The sequence below is a fragment of the Rattus norvegicus genome, chromosome 5 (genome assembly GCF_021556685.1).
Source record: "Rattus norvegicus strain SHRSP/BbbUtx chromosome 5, alternate assembly SHRSP_T2T, whole genome shotgun sequence".
Taxonomy (NCBI): domain Eukaryota; kingdom Metazoa; phylum Chordata; class Mammalia; order Rodentia; family Muridae; genus Rattus; species Rattus norvegicus.
In genome coordinates this window covers 125113326-125137360 of record NC_141538.1, presented here as the reverse complement: position 1 = coordinate 125137360, position 24035 = coordinate 125113326, and the positions used below count along the sequence as shown (strand labels likewise).

Below are 24035 nucleotides of genomic sequence, written 5' to 3'. Positions count from 1 at the left end.
CATATCATATTGAGATTCACAGCTCATCACTCCCACAAAAAAATCCCCTTAGGCTCCTTGTCTATTCAGGCAAGCACTTGCCTGGTAAATTCGGAGAACCGTTCAGATTAATTTCTGCCTGCTGAATAGGAGCTTGCTGGGTAGTCCCTCCTTGTGCAAACTTTTAAAAGGAGTGCTAGGCTCACAGGCTTGAGGGTCTCCCACACTGTCCTCAAAGAAGGCTCTGGATTATGGCTAACAAGAATGGCAGGATGATTAAAGATGCAGGGATGGCTGTTCTGCCACCTGACAGCATGTTTGTATGTCGTGTCATGGGACAGTGTTTCTAAAAGCCCCCAAGTGTCTCTCTGACACTTCATCATTAACTCCCCTTACCTCTCAGCAGGGCAGCAGAGGTGAGCTGCTTAAGGCTCCAGTGGAGGTGGAGGCCTGAGGCTTAAACAGAACTAACACTAGCAAGCACTCTCACTCTCTCGCACTCTCTCCCAATCTCTCTCTCTCTCTCTCTCTCTCTCTCTCTCTCTCTCTCTCTCTGTCTCTCTCCCTCTCTCTTTCTGTCTCTCTCTGTCTCTGTCTCTGTCTCTCTCTCTCTGTCTGTCTCTCTCTCTCCCTCTCTCTCCCCAAGCTCTCTCTCTCTCCCCAATCTATCTCTATCTCTATCTCCCACTGTCTCTCCCTCCTTCTCTCCTTTCCTCCTTCCCCCCTCTCTTCTCCCCTCCTCCACACTCACCTCCCATTTTCATTGACTTGGAAGACAGCAAGCCTTGTCAGCACTTAACAACAGAGACAAGAAAGGAGCCCAGGGACCCGAGGGGAAGGGCGCCCTGCAGACTCCTTTAGGGGCTCTTTCTGGCTCATAGCCACTGTCATGGTTTACCAAGTACCTTCTCTATTGCGTTCTTGTCCTCTTCTCATGGCAACCCAGGCAAGCAGATGATACTGGTCTTGTGCTACCCTGGCTGGAGAAGCCACCCAGCAAACAATCGCTAAAAATAAAACTAGAATCCATGTCTTTGGGCTCAAGGATCTTTTTCATACCTTAAAAATAGCACCTGACTCCTGGGCCTTCATTATACTTCCTTAATGAGAGTCTCAGTTCTAGACTGGTAATCTAGAGCATGGGGTCTAGGGATGTGGGTATGAGGATTCCCATCCTGGTTGACACCAAGAAACCTGAATCTTCTACCCCAACCCTCTCTACTCAGCCCCACCCTGTGAGACCACACCCCCTTCACTATCTACTCAGTCTCTGCTCCCTGGCCATGGCTATGGGGCTACTGAGGATGTTCTCTCTGGAAGGATCTCCAAACCTTGATCATTAAAGTTTACAATTAAATTAGCAACATTCTTCAGAGAAAAGAATGGATCAAGATTATGATGATCAAATTCACTCTAAATGGCTTAGAAGAGCCAAACTAGTAAATTAATTACTTCAGGTATTTCATTGGGTTACACACACACACACACCAAAGACAAAAATAACAACAACAAACCAAAAACCAAAAAGCAAAACAAAACCAAACAACAACAAGAACAACAATAACTGAGCTGGACTTCATTCAGTGCCCAGGAACTGGCAGCGTAGACAAAGCAGTTTAATAGCCCTGTAAATCCTCTGCCATCTGTAAGTCTCTCGAAGTTCAGTAGTTTAGGTCCACCAAGGAGGAGAGGTCATGTGATCAGCAGGAAGCTAGGAAAGATCTCCTCCAGGCAGGAATTCCAGAGGAAAACACCCACAGAAAATCAGAGGTGAAAGTCTAGGAATATCAAATCGGCCTTGGAAAAGCTGCATGAAAGCCAGGAGCCCTTTCCCCAAGCTCAAGTCAAGAACTTAGAATGTAAAGTGGAGATTAAAAAAAAGAAGAAGAAAGAAAAAAAACTCAAAAAGGAGACATAAACCCAATGTATTTTAAAGGGAGAATTTAGAAACTGTCAGGATGATATGCTATGCCTTTTCATCCTCCCACTTTTATCCCTCCTTTCTGGTGGCACATAGCCAGAAAAAAAATCAAACGATTAAAAAAAAAAAAGAAGTTGCTTCAAATAATCACAAGGCCTGAAGGCTCAAAAGTATTTCCACATCAGTATGCCCAAATAAAATGCTCTTGATACTGCTGGGAAAATACCTGGCAGGGACTTCAGTCCTCAGTGTATTGATGGAGAAAGGAAGGCCCTGGGAAGGAGAGTGGTCCACCTGGAGCTCCCACCAGCAGAGGTTTAGGGAAGGGCAAGTCAGACCCCAGTGTTCGGGCTTCCAGGCCATCATTGGAAAGCAGGCAGGATATTGGAGATGGCCTAGAGCTGTCATTGCTCAAGGGAGGGTTCACATCCTAGAGACAGACTGACTGAGTTGTACAAGTCACCCAATTAGGACAGTATGCAGAACCAGTAGTCAAGTCACCTGGTTCTCATTCCATCTGGCCACCTCTGGGGTCCAAAGAATAGCATAGCTTTCATCACTGACTGCTCTCCCCACACACAGATTATTAACATCTACAGTGATTCACTTTCCAAAGGTATTTTCAGAAGGACAATAAGAACTTCAAGAAAAAAAACTTTAAGAATTAAAAAGACAATCAAACTTTTGCATACTCTAGAGAAAGAGGCCTCTGTTTCTAACATAATTTCCCCTGAGTCAGCTTCATAGAGTGGCTTCTAGAAAATGTACTCAGAACCTCAGGCATAGGGAGAAAGAACTCATGGGAAATACCTCAACATGCTGAAAGCAAACAAAAGCCCACAGGCTGAGCGCATTTATTCCTAATAAAGATCTCTACCCTGAGATAAAAAGTTAAATGAAATTAAATAGCACAATACCCATGTTCACCAAGCCGCAGAGTCAAACACCTTAGGGAGGCAGCTGCACTGGCCCTCCAGCGACACTGGCCACCAAAGGAGGGAGGACAAAGGGCACAGTTCAGAATTACAGCTAGTGACTTTGATAAGTGATCAGCAGAGGAGTGGGGCAGGGTGCGGTCCCATGGGGAGACACAGGTAAGGGTCTACTGTAAAGGCAAGCAGGGTGTGATGGTTTGTATATGCTTGGCTCAAGGAATGGCCCTATTAGGTGGTGTGGCCTTCTTGGGGTGGGTGTGGGCTTAGGGCCCTCACCCTGGCTGCCTGGAAGTCAGTCTTCCACTAGCAGCCTCCAGATGATGCTGAACTCTCACCTCTGCCTGCACCATGCCTGCCTGGACACTGCCATACTCCTGCCTTGATGACAATGGACTGAATCACTGAACCTATAAGCTAAATGTTGTTGTTATAGGAGTTTCTTTGGTCATGGTGTCTGTTCACAGCAATAAAACCCTAATTAAGACACAGGGCAAGGAGCACAGAGTACAGACCTCTCTGCTGCAAATATAGCTGCAGACTAGCATGGCTAACAGGCCACTTGGTGCATTTTTAAGTAGTTTTGTGCCATGTGTTATTTAGCTCTGAAGTGTGGCTGGTGTTCTTTTGGAGGAGGGAGGCTGTCAGTAAACAGAAAGATAAATCAAACCTAACATGGCAGATGTGGCTGATGCTAGGAAAGAAAACAAGAGTGGGGGCATGTGTCTCATCTTCAGCTGGAAAGGAGCGCATTTGTAAGGCAGTTGTCAGAGAAGGGACAATTAGCATCGGAGTCAAACATTCAAGGTGGGAGAGTGTGGCTGGGGGGTGGCTGCAAGAGAGCATTTCAGAGAGAAAAGAGAGCCCAAGACACCTGAGTCACATCTGACCTCAGGACAGTGAGGATTCTAGTAGGGCATGCTGGAAAGAGAGAGCCATAAAGCCAGGAGGCCAGAGGCAGGCTCTGGTGAAGTCAAGGTCCTCACGCTTAAGCAGTTCTGTAATCTAGATGTGAGGTTCTCACCAGCCACAAGCCATGTGATCTTAGGAGAGAAAAACTTCAGGAGTAACCAGGTCTGTATTTGAAAGAAAAAAGGAAAGGAACAAAGAAATAAATGAAAGAAAGAAAGAAGAGGAAGGAAAGAAGATGGGAGAGAGGGTTGGAAGGAGAGAGGGAGGGGGAAGGGAGGGGAGGAGGGAGAAGGGAGGAGGGAGAGAGGAGGGAGAGAATGCCCTATGCCCTGTCCCACTAACCCGAGTTCTTTAACTGGGTGAAATGATCTCAAAGGTTAAACAGGATACTCGGTATCAAAATTACATTGGTGCCACAGATAAGAAACTCAGGGACAGAGTGACATCTCTCAGTCAGCAAACTATAGGACGGTGCTGGAATGAGGCTGTGGACCATAAACTCTGTAGTTCTAGGAGTTCACCGTGCCGAGCCGCTGATGGCTCGGCTCCATAGCTGTGATAGACAGTACCAGAGGCAGCACAGCTTTCCAGAACTCCTGCTATCTTCCCGATACTATAGGACAGAAGAACTCTCACACTATGAGACGTTAGTGGCCCTGAGGGATGTACCCACCCCAAGGAGGAGACAGTGAAGCAGTGCTCATCTGGGATATCTTCATCGAAGGCACAATGGAAACTGAGGTTCAGGCTCAAAGGTCAAACGGCAAGATTGAGAAAAAGTACTCAGACATCCAGGTGTTTGTGGTGAGGCAAAGGAAAACCAGCTCTGCTGATTAACAGTAGTTTATAGCATTAGACATTGCTCCCAATAATGGATATTCAGCTAAACTCATTGGGCAAGCTAAATGTCACCTGGATGCTTTATGATCTGAACTGTCCTCACCTCTCATTTTCAACACGCTCGACACTCAACACAAGCCAACTTCATCTCTTCATCTCACGCTTACTGGGCTAGTGATGCCGTGTGTGTGTGTGTGTGTGTGTGTGTGTGTGTGTGTGTGTGTATGTGTGTGTGTGTGTGTGAGAGAGAGAGACAGAGAGACAGAGAGACAGAGACAGAGAGACAGAGAGACAGAGATAGAGAGACAGAGACAAAGACACAGAGAGGGAAAGAGAGAGGGAGAGAGAAAGAAAACAACAGGGCCACGCATGAAGTAAGGTTACCCTTAATTTCTGGCCAAAATCTTTTCTATTTGCTTGCTTGTTTGAAATTTGAGTGTTAAGTTTTATCCTGTGGTATTAATATTCTTGGGACAAGTATGCAAAGTGGCCCTGGCCCCACTGTCCCTCTTCATGAAGGTGAAAGAGAATAATGTTTACAAGTACTTGTTCCACCGGTGATCTCCTCCAATTCCCTCAACAACTCTGCAGTCTTTAACCGGGGGAAACTCAAACAACTGAACCCAGGGCCAAGGGAATTTATGACCTGTGTCTTTCATTTCACACAAGAGGGAGGCTGAGACTCAAAGAGGGGCATAGAACTTTATCTAAGCAGATGCCTCCTGTAATAATTCAGAAGTTCATTTCTGATAATGAACTCAGCCAAAGGTAGTGTGGCATCACAAACTTGGTCCCGCAGGGAACATCACCAGGACACACAGTAATTCACTTAGGATCAAGTTAGTTGTTGTTAGATCCAGGGTCATACAATGGCTTTATTAAAACTCCAGCTCACACAGAAAACTGGAGGGAAACGCTCTGTGCAATGAATGGAAACCAGCCTCAATCCAAGTGTGCAGAGGATTGACAGCCAAACTTCCCAAGCTCCCCAGTTGCTGAAGTGGCTGCTGGGCAGTTATGCTATGTGCAGATTCCAACCCAATGGCTTCCACCTGCCTTTCCGCTTGCTCATTATCTGAGGTTGAAAGATGCTATTTCCACAAGGCCACGACGTCAGGGTAGGGCATAGCTAGCACCAGCTTTCACAGGGGCCCTGCATTTGCTCAGGAATCCTGGGGTGAAGCTCTATGAAAAGATGGTTTTGTGCATCTCTGTGTGTCATTACTCAGAGCAGATGGGGTGCTAAAATTAAGAATGTGGTGCCCCAGTTTTTAGGCACTTGCTGTTTCTGTGGAAATGATACTCAGTGCAAGTGTGGGGTGAAGCCAAAAGAGAACGAGACCTCACAGTACAGTTGAGAAATTATGGCGGTCTGGGACCATGCAGTCTTCAGCAAGTGCTTTGAACCACTAAGTACAACTCCTCTGAGCCTCCTGGAGTTTCTGTACTGCAACACTGGTCCCCCAACACTTCTACCTTCATAAGAAATGCTGAAAAGGACAACCTCTCATCATCTGTGCATAGTGACAAACACAATTTCCATCCCTCACAGTTTGTTACCTTATTTTTAAAAAGAAAGTAAAACATTTTAGTGGAGCCTCTAATATTACCATGTGATTGCAGCATCATGCCTATTGAACTAAAAGGGTATGTAATAAGTTGGACCTATTCTGGAAATAGATGGGTGGATGGGTAGATGGGAGGGTGGATGGGTGGATGGGAGGGTAGATGCGTGGGTGAGTGGATGGGCATGTGGATAGATGGGGGGATAGATGGATGGATGTATGGATGGACAGATGGATGGATGATGAGAGGGTAGATGAGTGGGTGAGTGGATGGGCAGATGGATAAATGGGGGATAGATGGATGGATGGACAGATGGATGGAAGATGGGAGGGTAGATGGGTAGGTGCATGGGTGGATGAATGGACAGATGGACAGACAGATAGAATGGATGGGTGGATGGATGGATGGAGGGGTGGATCCTACCACTTAAGACGTGAGGGGCATCAATATTCAAATAAACAAATCCACTATCATTTACCAATATCTGGCAGTGCTCAATCAGGGGTTAATAGCATACTTATTTCATATGTTACAAAGTATAATTGAGCCACTACTCTCCCCCTCCCCCAATTCCTATGTTGACAGCTAATGCGCAGTATAAGCATTGGAGTTGGGTGAGAGGAGAGGGGAGGAAGGATGCCTGCCGTTGACCAGTCCTGAAAACACTTTACAATGCAGTGGCCCCTTGAAAATCCATGATGAATGTTAGTATATTAACGATTTAAAAATGTTTTTTATTAAAGAAACATAATAGCCCTTTATAGCCAGATGCCACAATTCAGTTAAACAAAAAAATTTCCTCTGAATAACAACTGGGACACTCACAAAGCATCTGGGGCATGCCCACAATGGTCTTCTTCCTCTGGTAGGGCCTCCACCAATGTGCTTCTCCCTCTTGTCCCTGTACCTTATGGTTCTTGCCCTCAGCTGTCACATGACTTACACAGCTCCTTACATTCCACAGTTCAACTTCTTCTTATTCTGTAGCCAGTGTTCCATCCTGTGTCTGTGCTAGGCCACCAACCCCCACTCCATCCACTGCAGGGAGACCACACACTTCAGCAAGGTGTGCTTGCCGAGTGTGCAGAGACTAGCAAGTTTAAATATCATATGATTTTTAGGAAACACCTTAAACTCCACAGACTTTAGCTTTCCCAGGGTGGAGGAGGTTCCAAGCTTTGATCATTGTTGATTTAAGTAGAAGTCATTGAGACAATAGCTATTAAGTGGGAATTTTTTTTTCTGGTGTTGTTTAATTTACTATTTAATACAACTTTACGAGAAAAATACTACTCTTTCCTTTGAAAGATGCAAGACACAAAAACTATGAAGAAAAAAAATAAAAGGAGAAAAGCATTAGAAGCCCTCCGAGCAGGGGGTGGCATCTACTGCACCCAGTCCTAAGTCAGCATTTCTGTATTATCAGACTGTAAGGCAAAAGAAAATACTGGCTCTGACTACTGCAAAAAGAAATATGACTTCAGAAGTAAGAAGAAAGGCAATGCGGGGTTGTTTGCACATAATTCAATTTACTGCATGTTACTCTATGCCTGGGAAATGAGCACTCCTCCAGTCAGTGGATTTTTAAGCAGCCAAACTTTAGACCTGTACAAATGTCTTCTGCTTTTTTAATGAAATCTTTTACATTTTATTTGCAGGGCTTGTTCTAAATCACTCCTACACTTGACAATCAGGCGCCATCCACCTTCCCCCTCAAGTGAAGAGTTTATTCTCTCTTGGAGAGCAATTACCGGACAAATGCCAGGCTGCAGAGGGTGTTTCTCCAGCAGCAGCATCTGTCTCGTTGGCAGCTCCTCAGGCAGTTTCACTGGCAGTACTAAAATGGCCAGAGGGTCAGTCAGAGCTCAGCAGCCCACAAGCTCTCTGGTGGCCTCCCAGCTTCTGCTTGAATCCCAAATTCAAGAAAAAGGCTTCTCCTCCCACCCCCTCTTAAAATTTGAAGGTAGGCCAAACCCAACTCTTGCTCAGTAAGAACCATTTGGAGGAACTCTGGGTTCTGCTGAGAGGAAAAACTCTCATGATGCTCTTTGCTTAACAGACGAACTCTACCGGCAACCTACATAAGGACAGCTGATACCCAGCTAGTTAATACATGCTGCTGTAGACAGACTATAAAATGGCATATGGTGACCCCCACCTAGTGGCATTCACACCTTTGGTAATCTCCCCAGGTGTGGGTAACCTCATGATTCATTTCCAATGACAGAACATGGCAGAAGGGATGAGGTGGTGCTTGACAGATTAGGTTGTAGAGAGGCCCTGCTGTGGAGGGAGTGGGATGCAGAGAGAGTGACACCAAGATTAACAGATGAGAGAAGCCAGCTGACAGATAAAGACTGGAAACCCAAAGCTACAAGTGCAAAAACCCCACAGATATACCACCACGAGAGACAATAGGGACTACGGAAACAACCTACCAAGAGCCATGGGCTTTGCAGACCAGTACCTCTATACCTCTTCCCAGCTCACTAGCCCACTCCCATACTCCAGAGAATCTTCATTCTTAATAAACTATCTCTATTTCAAGTAATGTCCGTGTGTCCCTATACAACTGTTTGTCTGCAGCACTGTTCTCAGCTTGTATCCTAGCCATTGCCTTTTCACTGGCTTTGACTTAAAGAAGCCTGCTACCATCCTGTAATCTGTGGGGAGAACCACATGGTAAGGAACTGAAGGAGGCCTCCAGACAAAAGATCAAGAATCGCTGAGGTCCTCCACCGCTTAGCCTAGTGTGTTCTCTGATGCAACCAGAGCCAGTACAGGAGAGCTTGTGGGCTGCTGAAGCCCTGGTCAGTGCCAGGATTATATAGCCCATGTAGACATCCTCAGCAAAGCTACCCACTGAGCTGACCCTGAAAGTGGGGCGCTGTAAGTTTGTACTTTTAAGGTGCTATCTTTTGATTAATTTATTATGTAACAAGCATTACTGAATGTGTATCTAAATAGAAAAAGAATAGCCTTTGAATCATGTACATAGAACTGCATATTTCAGGCCTGCTCAAATGCTACCTCCCTGGGCCTGTGCTAATAATTTCATTAGATTACTATGGTTGCTCAATTCTACCCATTTCCGCATCACACATGGTTCATGAATCTTAAGCCATGAACTAGTGGTATCCATCTCACATGCAAATTTTCCTTGAAGTAAACTTTGGGGACCATTTCAGATCTGCCAAGTCACCATCCCCCTGCTAGGAAAACCCCCAAGTGATTGGCAGGTAAATGGATGTGGAAAAGCACTGCTCTAACATGGGATAAAATGGTCTTTAAATTGCATTTTGTTTTTTCTGTATATTCTACCCCAATGAGAACTATGATGTGGGGCTGAGAGATGTTCGGTGGTTAAGGGCTTGTTACTCAAGGATGAAGACCAGAATTTGGATGCCCAGAACCCACCTAAAAGCACAGTGAACATAGTAGCTCATTAATCATTCCAGGATTCAGAAGATAGAGACAATGGATCTTCCAGTCTACCTGCACTAGAGGTATTCTTCAGCTCTGAGTTCCATTTAGAAAGTATGCCTCAATGGATAAGGTGGAAAAGTCTCAATCGAGAGTCTAGACATCAACCTCTGGCCTCCACGTGTACATACACATGTTGCATGTATATCCACATGTATGCATGCACCCACATCCAAGCAAATATAGATATATGTACATGTATGCCATAATACACACATGAAAGAAAGGGGGTAGTAAGACATGAATGCTAATATTCACTGATTTCTACCCCTTGGAGTTACCTAGTCTGCCTCTATGAGGAACAGGTAGGGGCTACACTTCCAAAAGTTTTACACCCATCACCTCTTTCATCAAAGTTAATTTAGCCATGTATCATTCAATTTCATTCTATCGTTAAATTGCTATCACCCACAGCCAATAATGCTTTCAAGCTGCAGAGCCAAAGTCATGAACAAGTTTCAGTGTTTGGCTGACTCTAATCTCACTCTTAGCTGCCACTCAAATATTCCAAGGAAGACTCTGGTTCAGACAAAGTTATGAGCATACTCCTAGACCAATCAAATGCCTCTAAAGGTGGAGCTAAGTGGTAGTTCCATCCAATCATGCAGTTTAAGTGGTAAAGGTGTCTTTAGACCTTTACCTGGGTTCTATTTCTGAAGACTGAGAAAGACATCCAAGAAAGTTAAGCATCAGGTGCTACCTGTATTCTACAGTTTAAAGTGCAATTTCTCCACTCCAAATACCTTACCCAGAACCCCAATACCTCCACTGAGGTCTGCTGGTTCCTGCTGAGACAGCAGAGTCCAGGACTTCTCTGTGAGGCGCTGTTCCCTTCCAACCTCCCTTAGCAAAATGATCACATGGCACTGCTGTACAGTCAACCTTGGATTTAGCAATTAATTTATAATGAAACAAAAGTGAATGCTGATCTGACTCCTTAGCCTCTGGATTGGGGACAGAAGACATGGGTGGAAGTTTGGGCTTTGCTTTGCCATGCTATCCCATTTATGTGTTAAACACGATCACAGTTCTACTTCTTAGGTGGCCCAATTTGCCAGGATCGTGCATACACCACAGGCAGCGTGTGTAAAAACAGGCTCGCACATCCCCAGCAGGCATGGAGCCTCGAGTCCACCTGCTTTACTTTTGTCCCACCTCATCTACTCTAACAATTGTGGGCCAGGGGCCTCCACGTCATTAGCACTGGAGGTCCCCACCTGTCTCTCCATCTGGGAAATTCTCAGGGGTAGTGACAGAGCTTATTCAATCACCTTGTCCTTTTAGAAGTGATGCAAGGCCTCAGGGCTCTTGCTAATTACTAGACCTGTTACTACTGTGTATACTGCCCCCTCTCCCTGCAAACAGCTTGCCTGGAGAACGGGAGTAGCTAGTGAGATGAGCATCTTTATTCTGCCCTAACACATGGTCTGGCTCCCGAAAGGATGCACTGGTACCCAGCAGCTGAGGACTGGAGAGGGTGTATAGGGTCAGAGTCAGCAGCTGCAAGCAAGAGCAATTGGCTGCCTCTTCCATGACAGTTTTCCTGTTCACATATTTGGAATCTGGGCACTTCCTCTGCATTAGTTACTGAAAAATGGTGCCTCTATAGAAGGAGGCTTCTTAATGCCTCTTGAAGTTTCCTTAATGTCTATTTTTCTCCCCACCCAGAAAACCCAGCTTCTCCCCCCCCCAACCACATACACACTTATCAGGTAGCTCTCGTGACCTCTCCTAGAGGCCATGAGCTGCCATGTTCATTCAGTCACTGACCAATGGTAAGCCGAGCTGCTTATGCTCCCCCTTCTCCTTGCCCACCTCTCCCTTAGAGATGCTGAACGAAGCCAGATACTAGTGTTCTTGGCCTCCCTTCTGGCTGGAAGTGGCAAAACGATCCAGTTCTGGCAAACAGGAAAGCATGGAGTGGGTAGGTGCTGTGCTATATGGGAGTCCCTTCTGGGAAATCATCTTTTTTTTCTCCGCTGATTAAAACAAATAGTAAATAAACAAGGAAAGTTCCATCTGACTGTCCCCAGTGCCTTAGCTTCTTTCTGTTTTCAATGACATATGAAGATGTGATCTGTGATAGCTAGTCTGAGACCATGAATGAATCCAAGGAGCTAAAGGAAAGAACTTGAGCCTCTGACAGCATCTTTGAGCAACAGTGACCTTGGGAAGCACCTACACCGCTGTACCCAGCAATAAAACGACTGTGTCCCTCAAGTCACTGTTAGCCAGATTATCGGTTGTCTCTTGTTGACTAGCACATATTCCTCTGCAAGACTCTTATTCACCTTAATATATATATATCTTGGTTTCTTTAAGTTCCATAGCGCAATTACCAAAACCAGAAATTCCTCCATATAAAACCCATCTCTTTATACCCTGCCATGCACAAATTGCTTGCTTATATCAGACCTGTCTACAGATAATGCTCATATATCATATAGAATTATATAGATAGCACCAATCCATGCAGCAAAGATAGAGAAATGCAAACATTTGTTGGCAATTCACTGTTGAAGACACCTAGGCACTGTTGTACAGCACGCATATATGTTGCCTAATCTCAAATTGATATGAAATAGGTGTTACTGTCATGACCACATTATATGAAAGAACCCAAGACTTGCAGAAACCTCAAGTTGCCCCAAGTTACAGAAACAGTAAGCACTGAACTGAAACGTAAAACCAGAGAGTCTGCCCGCCCAGTCCTCCTAACTCCCCTTCATGCTGACTCTGTTCTGTGGGACAAACAACGAAGGAGTGGGTGGACACAGTTGCAAAATCACGACTGAACTGTGCACTTAAGCTGAAGGATCTAATGGTTATCAATGTTACAAATATGGTTTTAAATGGTGAGCTGACTTCTTTTCATGTCAACTGGTCTAAGGAAAGTAGAGGAGCATCCCCATCTTACAGATGATCAAACTGAGGCATACGAAGGAATGGTACAGAAGAGCACATGGCCAGGCACACTGGAGCCCAGACATGGCCCAGGAACAAGTGCTTACCTTCGGTCACTGTTTCGTAATTTCGGTGTTGATCTTGATCTTACACAGTTTCAATAAAGGTAAGACATTTAGAGAACCTTATACTAAGGTTATAAGGTTATCTTATGAGAGTAGGAAGACAGCCCAGAGAATAAGAACCCATTTCTGCAAGCATGAGGGCCTGATTGGAAGACCCTTGGACCCACATAAAAAAAGCTGGGGGCACAAGACAGGCAGATTTCAAGGACTCTTTAGCCAATCAACTTGGAAGAAGCTCCCTGTATCCTGCTGTGGCTTCTACATGCACACACACACACACACACACACACACACACACACACACACACATACACACACACACAGAGGAATGTGTAGATTCACACAGGAATGGGTAGGTACCAAACAATACTGCTGTATCACACTACACATCTCTCTCTCTCTCTCTCTCTCTCTCTCTCTCTCTCTCTCTCTCTCTCTCACACACACACACACACACACACACAGAGAGAGAGAGAGAGAGAGAGAGAGTGAGAGAGAGAGAGAGAGAGAGAGAGAGAGAGAGAGAGAGAGAGAGAGGAGTATGTTAATCTACATAGGAATGTGTCTGCACCAAATTGCATCTGAGTCAGAAAACCTAAGGCTCAAACTCTCACCCCAAATTCCTTTCATCTATACAAATGGAGTGACAGCCCCCATCCCAGCAAGGCTTCCATGGGTAAAAGGTGACAAGGGAGACAAACTTGCCCAACAGAGTACCTGGCAATGCATCTGGGAAGAGCATATAGTAGACACATTTACTACTATTATCATCAACACAATTCTATTCATCTATCAAACGCAGGAATCTTTCCACAATACCCACAACAGATGGCTATCCAGGCTCTGCTAGAACATTTCCAAAGATAGAGAGCTCGCTCACTCTCACCATCTCCCCAGGCAGCCGGTTCTATTATTGGACAGCTCTCTCTGGCACGAAGTCTTTCCTACATCGAGCCAAAGCCTGCCTCCCTGAATCCCACTGGCCTCTGTGCTGTCCTGTGGCGAAGCATAGCACAGCTCCAGTCTTTCCCCACATTGGTCACCATTCAGGAAAAAAAAAGCAATTATGTATGTCCTCGCCACATCCTCTCTCTTTCAGGCATCCACACTAACACATTCCACCTCCCATGGTGTGATTTCTATATTACCCATGATGCTCACTATGTCCTCAATGTGCAGTACCTACAGGGGACACGGCAGTACAGTACCTGATCTAAATGAACACTGTACTTTCATTAATGCATTTGATAATCATACTGTGATAAAGTAGCTATATAAATGTCACAGCTGTGTAGCCCAGGGCTCAAAGGGAGGGGAACCTGTAAGTGTCTCTCCTATTAAGAGAGATCAAGCTATGTCTTCTCCTGTCCTAGGCTATCTCTGTGCAAACCAACACCAACCATCTGATTTATTCTATCAGCTTTTACTTCAGTCAACTAACAACGCTCTGAATCATCTTTCTGCCATTTATATGACTCTGCTCTTCAAACTATTGATTGTGATTTTCTATAAATGTGTTCCAATTTCATCATCAAAATCAGTGTTAAAGGCAACCGCGGTGACTCATTTCCATTCACTTTCAAGAATGATTATGCAGAGAGATTTTATTAAAGTCACAGGATAAAAAAGTACATAAATGTTTAAGTAGGAACATAAGTGAAAATGACAATAGAGCAAGATGAGTGTGAGGGACCCATTGTGAGCACTGCAGCCAGCAGCCAGGAGGTGCCTCTCAACCTGGCTCCCCACGGATTGCTTTGAAAGGGCCCCCAACCAGCAGAATTAGCACCTCTATGAGGGGCAATCCAAGGGGTTATAAAGATCCTCAGGTGATTCCAAAGCCTAATTGGTCCCCAACTTACTTTCTGTCTCTGTCTGTCTGTCTGTCTGTCTGTCTGTCTGTCTGTCTCTGTGTGCATATCTGTGTGTGTGTCAGTGTCTGTCTCTGGCCTGACCCTCCCTCCCTCCCTTGCTCCTCCTCCTCCTTCTTCTCCTCCTCCTCCTCCTTCTTCTCCTCCTCCTCCTCCTCCTCCTCCTCCTCCTCTTCTTCTTCTTCTTCTTCTTCTTCTTCTTCTTCTTCTTCTTCTTCTTCTTCTTCTTCTCTCTCTCTCTCTCTCTCTCTCTCTCTCTCTCTCTCTCTCTCTCTTTCTCTCTCTCCCACCTCCCCCTCTTTTCCCCCCCTCCCCCTCCCTCTTCCTGTCTCTCTCCACTTGGGCTGCTAACAATTATATTCTGTTCTTATCCTGCTGGCCTGAGAGATGTGGAATTGTTTGGGTCTACCCCATTTCCCAGATCACAAGCTGAATAGCCAAGGCCTAAGAAATGTCACCAGATTCTCCATAAGTTTTTCTCTGCAGCCTTGCCTTCCTGTAGATAACTGATTCTTTGCACCACTTGACTGAAGTAAGTAGAAAGAGAAATACAGTGCTGGCTGGCCTATGATGGGAGCTCTGAGAGACTCAGAGAGGCTTACACCTGGGTGCAGGGAAGAAAGGAGTCACAGAACAGGTTAGGATTTTGTGAGTCATGGGCCAATGGACTATTCCAGATCTGGGGGCCAAATGCATAGCCTGAGAATCCAGAAAAGGTGGGGGGAGGGGGACAAAATAAACCCAGTATTTTCGGGAAAGCATTCTTCCCTGCAGATACCACTACACAACTGAGCTAGAGTCATATGCAACAGAAAGCTTCCCTCTCTGTGTTGGAGAGCATTGTGGCTGACTTCTCATATACTTTAAGCCATGTCACCAGAATCCAGAATTCAGCCTCTCCCAGAGTAGGATCAAATTCACCCACAAATTAAAACATTATAACTTAGCAGGATATAGACCAGCACAGATCTGGGTGCATGTTCCTAGGATGGTTAAGAACTACATTTTTAAAACCATCAATTTCTTTTCCATTCCATGGTTTTTTTGAAGCACAGGTTGGTTTGAGGTGTATGTTATTAATCAAGAGTTCGAGAAGGCTGTAAACCAGTAAGGTCGGGTAGAGAAATGTTACTGGATATAATCAGAAACAAGGACCATCTGGAGAGCCATGTCACGCAGTGTAGACACACAGAGCTGATGGCTGTTTGTATTTGTAATTGCATGGTGTGCTTCTGCAATATCAGAGCAATGCAGCCCCTCTAGTCCTCGTGATTGGCAGGGAGGGGGAAAGTTACATGTGTTTGGAGCAAATGAAACCGTGGAAGAGTGGGACAGAGAAAACTCAGCCTAATTCAATCAGACATTACAATCAGACCTGGTTAATGTGAAACAATTAATACAATCCATTTTTATGCAGATTAGAACATTTCAAATTAGCAGGTCAATAGCATTCATATGCTGTGAACGTGGGCTCCACCCGAGCCAGGTGAACCGTTAAGTGAACCAATCTAAACTTTATTACAGAGGACCCCTCAGACTCTTCGGAATTCACAATCCACTCAATTTGGAGTTAATCGCTCACATTTTTCTCTCATCTACCAGATATCCTCATTTAAGACAGACCTGCTAGACTTCCTCTTATGACAAAAGACAAGGGGGGGCATGAATCATTTATTAGCAGTGAAGGTATCATTTTATCTGTTTATTTTCTAATTATGTGAAGTCAGATAAAGAAGCAGAAGCAGTCGATAAAACCAAGAGATGGTCCCCTCCCCCATTGTATGGGATCAAAAGTAGATAATAGTAATGTGGGTCTCTGAATCTATAAAGAAACATTCAATTAGTGGACTGTACTGTAGAAGGGGACCATGAGGAGCAAACAAGATGCACGGAAAAGCCCAAGTCTAGCCTACTTTGTCTCTCTGCCTCCCTGTCCCATTGTAAGCCACCTCCAAGGCCATATCTGTCTTCCTGCTTTGCCTCTCTCCCCTGCTCAAGCCCCTCCCAAGGGCAGCCCTTCCCTTCCTCTGCTCACCAACCCCCAATCATCCTTTAGAATGTACATCTCATCCTCAGCAGCCCAGCACCCAGACAGCCCTCACTACCAGCCATCCTCCAGGAGCTGGCTCCCATAGGGATCCAGTCACCCACACTCATGTGTTTGGGTTGCCTCTGTTTCCTTGAGACTGCCTAAGTCCCAGGATTACAGCCCTTTTTTTTTTTTATGTTGGGTGCCTTGCACAGAGATGGTGCTGAAGGAAGAGTTGTTCTGCTCCCCAAACTGTCCTGCCCAGCAGCTGCTGGCTCCGGCCCATTTTAGGTTCCTAGCTTTTCACTTCTTTATGAAATGCCATTATCTTAGGTCCATCCTGGACAAGCCCAGGGCAGACAGACAAGAGGAGAAACCTGTGTACCTCTCTCTGAAATCCATACAAATCACCTCTGATCCTTGTGGATTCTCAGGTCCAGGCTGCCATGAGAAGATCAGGCTGCTTGCGAGTCTTCCCTAAGGATGGGGAGGAGAAAACCTAACTAGGATCAACCCCTAGTCCTGCCCCTTAGAGCTTGGCTTCAGTTTCCAAGCTTTAGTTTCTCTACCTATTGAAGATGCTACATTTCACCTCAAGGTTTGGTATGAGGACCAAGTGAATTACATCTTGATTGACCTCACATGTCCTGGAATTCCCAGCTTGTATCACAGTGGTGCTGCCTTGGGCAACTACAACCTAAGATACCCATGTACTCATAGTTTCTTGGTGATTCATTGTTCTGAACTCATTTCTATCACTAGGGATGTGGCTGTAAGTTAAACTTCTGCGGTCTGGGAAGTCCCAAAACAGACTACCTACAGTTTGGGGCCCTGCCTCACAAGCATCCTCTCTATGGATGAAGATGGCCACTTCCCCTCCTGTCTTCACATGATAAAGAAAAAGAGCTCTGGTCTCTTCCTTTTCTGGTGAAGGCACTAAACCCATCCAAGGACTCCTTTTGAGACAGCTTAGAGGATGACTGTAAAGGAACAGCTGATGGTGGCCAAATGCCCCTCGTGAGTGCTGGGTGATCTTTCCAAAAATGTAAGCACCTGCTGCAGCCGGTCCCTCAGCAGACCTCCTCTAAGACTTTCAAGCAGTCAGCTCCTGCCAAGGACGATGTTAGAAAAACAGCTGCAAAGGTCTCAACAAGTAGTCTGAACGTTCCACCTATGCCTGGCAGCAGAGAGGGTGCTCAAACACCGACATGACCCAGCCATGCACGGGAGCATCACCGAGATGAGAAGGGAAGACTCCATGTCAATAGGCTCAGTGCACTGCTGCCTCTTGGAGAGGAGTGGCCAAATCGTTCCCTTGGCCGAAGGTAATTTTCCAATGGGCTGGAGAGATTTAAAACTTATAGAAGATGGGGTTGGGGATTTAGCTCAGCGGTAGAGCACTTGCCTAGGAAGCGCAAGGCCCTGGGTTCCGTCCCCAGCTCTGAAGAAAAGAACCAAAAAAAAAAAAAAAAACTTATAGAAGAAAATAAAGGAAGGTCAAACTGGCATCAAGGTGTGGTGCCTCAGGCCTGTCATCAAAGCATCTAATAGGCTGATGGAGTGGGTTCATCTGAAGTTCAAGGTCAGGTTGAGTTAGAGTGAGATCTCCTGTCAGGAAAAATAGGCAAAACAACCACAAAAACCCTGGCATGATAAGCCATGACTGCATTCCCAATTATTTGTAGGCTGAAGCAGGAGGACCATGGGTTCCAGGCCAGTCTGAGGTACAAACTGAGACCTGTCTTCAAAACCCAGCAGAATACATAAAATATGGCAATATGACTAAACTGGTTCCTTTGTGTTGTTTAAAAGCAACTTGCTGTGATATTTTTAATGGGGCTCTTCCCTGAGGCCACTAGCAGGCCATATTTTTAGGGAGGAATGTAACACACCAGTGAGTCTAATGGTCTAAAAATAGACGTCTCTTAGCCTTGCCTGGCTGTTTGCTACCCATGACAGCTGTTGCATCCTGCAGGGTGACATTTCTCACAGCTGCCACCCAATTGGTAGCACGGAGCACAAGACACCTAACTTTGGAGAAGTGGATGGTTTGCACGTTTTCTAGGTCAGATCATGGAAATTAGGGGGAAAATGAAAACCAAGTACTAAGGGAGAGAATGCTTGGGTGGTCCAACAGCCTGGCAGAGTCCAGGAGAGGCACCAAGTTTTCATCTAGCTGGTCATAGTCAACCAATGAGTAAGTGGCTACCAAGGACGGAGTCCTGAAAATAGTTCTACAGACTTTACATGTGCTCAAGGAAAAGAATATTGAATGGATGAGAGGTATCATTCTGGCGGCAGGCTTTAGCCTGGACGGCAGGTTACATCCTCCACTAGAACAAACATTAGTACTGCATTTCACGGTATTGAAGTACCTTAGTCATGCAGCATATTAAACTATATACCCATACCAAATTCTTGGTCAAATGTCTTCCAAATCTTCCAAAGACAAAGACATGTGAGATTCCACAAAGCAGTGAAACAGAACCCTGGAGAAAGTCACTATTGAAGGTTATATGGTCCAATGGCTAGTCGATTTCTCCTTCCCAATCAGTGGATTCTGCATCCAGGTATCAACCAAAGAAAGACTGAAACCGTCCAAAAGGCAAAGCAACAACAAGAGCCAACTATTTCTGTACCCAACATGTCCAGGCTTGACTTCTCTGTTATTAAACCCTAAAAAATAAGAGTATCATTGCAACCTTGCCAATGCACTTCCATGGTTTTAGGTACGCATCACCTTGAGATGATTCAACATCTGCAAGAGGATGTGCATTGGTCATTGCACACACTGTATCATTTTACAGAAACATTTGGGGACTTGTGTATCTATGTAGGTACCAGATCCAATCTGCTACATGTAGCAAAGGATGGCAGTACTCACTAGATCCACCAGATCCCACACTCAACGGTCAAATGAGTCTTCATTCCCACATCAACTTTATGCTAATGGTGAGAAACCTTAGCTATTCACATCTACCTAGAATAATGTCTGCCTGTGCGAACTGAGATACTATATCCATGCATTGCTCTAAAAACTGAGGGCTGGAGATGTAGCTCAGGTGGAGGACTCGTTGTCTTGTTTGCATCCAGCCCTGGCTTCAGCCAAATCAAAGGCAAACTACTAAGGAAAAGTGCTAAATTGCTTACATGAATTAAGACAGTTGAGGGTCCTCCTGAGGGGTCTGGCTTGGCAGGACAGTCAACCCCACAATGACTGAACTCATATGAGTCATGAGGGAAATGACTCTTAGGCAGCTAGCCTTATAGTCACCATCTTCCCACATAAGCCCACAAGAGGCCAAGAGCAACCCTACTATGTGCAAGCTACATGGTATGATCCCTTCGCGTTCCAGTTCTCGGGTATGAGGTTGATGATATACATTCTTCTCCATGGCCAATACTCGTCTTTTCCATTGACTTAATTTTCTCAGGACTCTTTGCATATTCAACCTGCTATTCCGCACGTGCAGGTGGACCATCTGTCTTTTGGAAACCTTCGATTTTAGCCACACTATTTGTGCACCACGGTCATTAATTCCAAAATGATTTGCAATTTGTCTCTTTCATAAAAAGAAGTGAAAAAGCAAGTATACGCATAAATATTTCTTCTGTCTTTGTAAGTTGGGCTCCACCTCAAGTACTTACCAGTACATCTTCGTAGTGAAAAATCTACCACTAAATACCTCAGAAACAGTCAATAAAAATAACAAAATAGTGGTTAATGTTGTATGAGGTTAGAGTATAATGTATGATATTCTTTAGCCAGTTAAGCCACACTATTTGAATTAAACCCCATAGCACCAATGAGCATTTCTGATGTTACCACAAAAGGATGTAGCCTTCATCCAGGGATGCCTCAAGGTTCTCAATGTTTTACACTCTCCCTGTTTCTATGGAAGGTAAGGTTACCAGGGCAGTTCAGATCATATTTAAGAAGGCAGCTGGGTGACAGCCGAAGCATTGAACTACAATCAAGTCATCTGCTTCCCGTAAGTAACCTGGACAGCTCCACTCCAGCTAATCAGCCTGGCTGAAGAAGAATTGACAAGCTGGTGGAAATCAGCCCGGGTGGTAAAGGAAGGGCTTTTCTTGTTCTCAATAAACAAGAACACATGTAAATAAATAGATAAACGCATGCCGCTCTTGTAGTGCACTTGGTTCTGAAGTGCTTTCCAACACTGCGTCGTTTGACAGCTAGGATGCTGGTACCTGTGTGCTGTGCTGATTACCCAGGCTTCTAGCAGAGGCAGCAGCAGCAGCAGCAGCAGCAGCAGCAGCAGCAGCAGCAGCAGCAGCAGCAGCAGCAGGCAAAACACAGCCAGGCTGCCCGGCCAGTCAGCAGGACCTCATCTGCATCCTAGCTGCATGATTTACTAGCTAGGTATCCCAGGGCAAGTGGTTAGCCTACTGAATCTCCATTTCCTCATCTTTAAGAGGGGACCGCAGTACTCACTTCAGGATGAGGGAGAGAATGTCCACTCAGCATCCAGCCCTGAATCTGACACACACAGACAGTTAACCAAAGTCAGGCTTCTTCTGTGTTTCCAGTTGGTAAACAGGAAAATGTAGTGCCTGTCGGATGTACTTCCCAGAGCCAGGGGCAGTTGAGGCTTAGGGAGGTACTCAGGGAATCCTGTTTCAGTCTGTCTGGTTGGTTTTGATCCTACTGCACATTCCAGTATGTCTGAGATTCTTGTGATCCCAAGAAGTTGTAATGTTGCCCTACTTGGCTTAGCACAGACTTTTACCTCTGCCAGGAATACCTGTCTTTTCTCAGTGGGCATGCCTAGTTTCCTTACAGCCAACAAGGGACATCACTTTCTGTAGCATCATCCTTTTATCCCTGGCCACTTTCTCCTGCCCATCTCTTCCAGGTCACCCCTCTCTCTCTCGAGTGCCTGACCACTCCTCTCTGCTCCCTTTGTCCTTGCCCTGTCACTGATCTGCACCTGTGGACTGAGGCTGATGACCAAGTCTGGCAGGGGAACCTCCAGAAAGCAGAGGCTCTGGTGTATCCTGTTTGATTCTTCATAGCTGTAAAAGCTGGAGACACTTCTCAGGAGACCCACAGTGAACGTGACAGTAAGAGCAGCTGCCCTCAATTCATGCCAGAGATTGTGTGTGTGTGTGTGTGTGTGTGTGTGTGTGTGTGTGTGTGTGTGATTTCATCCTCATAATGGCCCCAGGACTTAGATGCTCTATTTCTGTTGTGCAGAGAGAGTGCTAAGGGACAAGAACTCTCCAGTGACTCTTAACCTCTCCATAGTGGGAAGTAAAAGGGCACTGTGGCTCAACTCAGGCCTACTGGGGTCAAGGCTGGGGCTGACAAACCTCATTTCACCTTTTACAAAGTGTGTATGGGAAACAAATAATTTGGGCTGACTCAGTCAGCCTCTCCAAACAGCATCTTTAACCTTTGCCTATAATGGAGAATAGGAATGAAAAATCAGAATCCTGCTTCCCATTTCAGGAAGGTTGGCTATGTTCCCTAGCCACAGGCTGAACAGATGTAGATCAAGTTCCCAAGCAAGCCTTCCTCCTTCCCATCAAGTCTTCCCAACTCGGCAAGGAGAGAGAAAAAATGAGAAGAGTGGGGCCCCAGCAGATACTTTAAGCCCTGGAGGAATAAAAATGACACATCATGGACGCCGGAGCAGAAAGGCGAACAGATTTTGGGTTCTCGGGCCTTTCCTGAGAAGTTTACTGGCACCAACTCGCTCTTGAGGCTTCTTGTTATATAGTAAGAATGAGCATTTTGTTCATTGAAGGCACTTGAGTTCTGTCGTTAACAACCAAAACATGATCCCAAGACTTAGTGTCCATGACTATCAAATGAAGGTCATAATCTTATCTGTCCTTTATGGCTCCGTGGAAATCGAATGGGAACACGTTTAAATGACTTAGCCAGGTTTCTGGCATAACAAGAGCTGGCTGGGTAGTCACTGTCGTTATCAGGCCATCTTGCAGGGGTTCCTCCTCTCTTACACAGACTTCTGCAGCAGGAGAAATCACCATCTTTCCCCACAGTGTTTAAGGGAGAGCTTCTGGGGTTTTCTTATGTCCTCTGGCCTTCACTTACTGAGATACACCAAGCCGAACCTGGACAGCTACAGTAAGAAGGGGTGCTCAGGGACACACCTCCTACGTTTCTGAGAGTTTGAAGGAAGTCTCGGTCTGACCTTGTGCCACATGCTGGCCCCAAGCCCTCCTCCTTGTTCCTTAGATGTGTGCTGTGACTGCTTTTCTCCCAGGGTATTATCTGCCTGGGACTCTCTGCTTTGTTCCTTGCTTGGCTGTGTCTCTGCCATCTGCTGGCCCTCAGAGTTCATTCTGCTTGCCCTGGTAAAGTGTCTGCCTCTGAGACAGGCTTTTTTCATTTCCCCTGTGGTCATCAGTCACAGGGACAATAATCTGCCTCTTGATTTGCCTGTGAGCTTCTTAGTAATTTTTGGCTAATGCAGAAGCCTCCTTAGGCATATACTCTTGTTTAGAACCAAAGGAGGGAGAGAGAGGGGAAGAAACTTAAACTGACAGAGTCAAGTCTTGCTGCTGGACAGACTGAGATCAAGCCCAGTTCTGCCCTTTGAAGAGTGACCCTGCTCGATGGCTCACATTTCAGCACTAGAGTGGATGCCTTTGATACAAGAGCAAGGGCAGGGTTTGCGTGTCTCACATCTGGCCTGTATGTGCCCAATCCACGTACACTTCTTCCTCTTTTTCCAATGTGTACTGAATGGCACAACACAGCACTAAAGGAAGTAAAGACAGCCAACCAATTATCGAAGGCCAGAAAAAAAAACTGAGTGAGATTAGACTCTTGGGGATCCTCCAGCCCTGCCCCTCACAAAGCCGCCACACTCCCTCCAGACTATGGTACTCTGATTTATCTGTAGATTGCAGACAGCATTAGCATCTACCACACGGTGCTGCGGCGGGGATTAAGTAAATTAATAAGCATTAACTGCTTACAGTAGTTCTGGCTCATAATAAAGCCTAGTAAACGCTGGCCATTATTCTGAGTCTATGTGGATCAACCTAAATAAACTGATTATTTCCAACCATCAGCAAATGTCTACTCTAGAACCAGTGGGAGTCTCTCGCTGGCCTCTTTATTGGCCTGAAACCTCAGCTGGCAATGCTCGCTGTACGAAGACAGAAACGGAAGCAAGGGATGAGAGGATGGCAGCCACAGGCAGAGACTTAGGGGAAGGGAAACAGAAAGATGTCCTCAGCGAGGGACTTCCCAGTCTCTTGGAGTACCACAGCCAGTCTCAGTGGAAATAAGTGGGCAGGGCAATGGAGACAAGGTTCTCTTGTGAATGTGAAGGTTGGTCATAAGTACAAATGAGGCAGTGACGGTCATGGAAAACAGCCTCTGCTAAGAACTCTAAGGATATGGGTAGCAAAGAACACTGGTCTGGAATCCAGTCATTTATGGCATTTGTTAAGCTTACCCCATGCAAGAGGGTT

At 45.6% G+C, this 24035-nt stretch overlaps 1 protein-coding gene across 22 annotated transcripts in view; it reads right to left on the bottom strand.

Annotated features, from left to right (window-relative positions):
- Nucleotides 1-24035, bottom strand: part of Dab1 (DAB adaptor protein 1) — a 1118143-nt gene that overhangs the window by 269578 nt on the left and 824530 nt on the right. Inside the window, exon 1 of one of the 22 annotated variants that reach the window (XM_087660522.1) lies at nt 2818-2886. The gene's annotated coding sequence lies outside the window, so the exon portion shown is untranslated. 22 annotated transcript variants of the gene reach the window in all.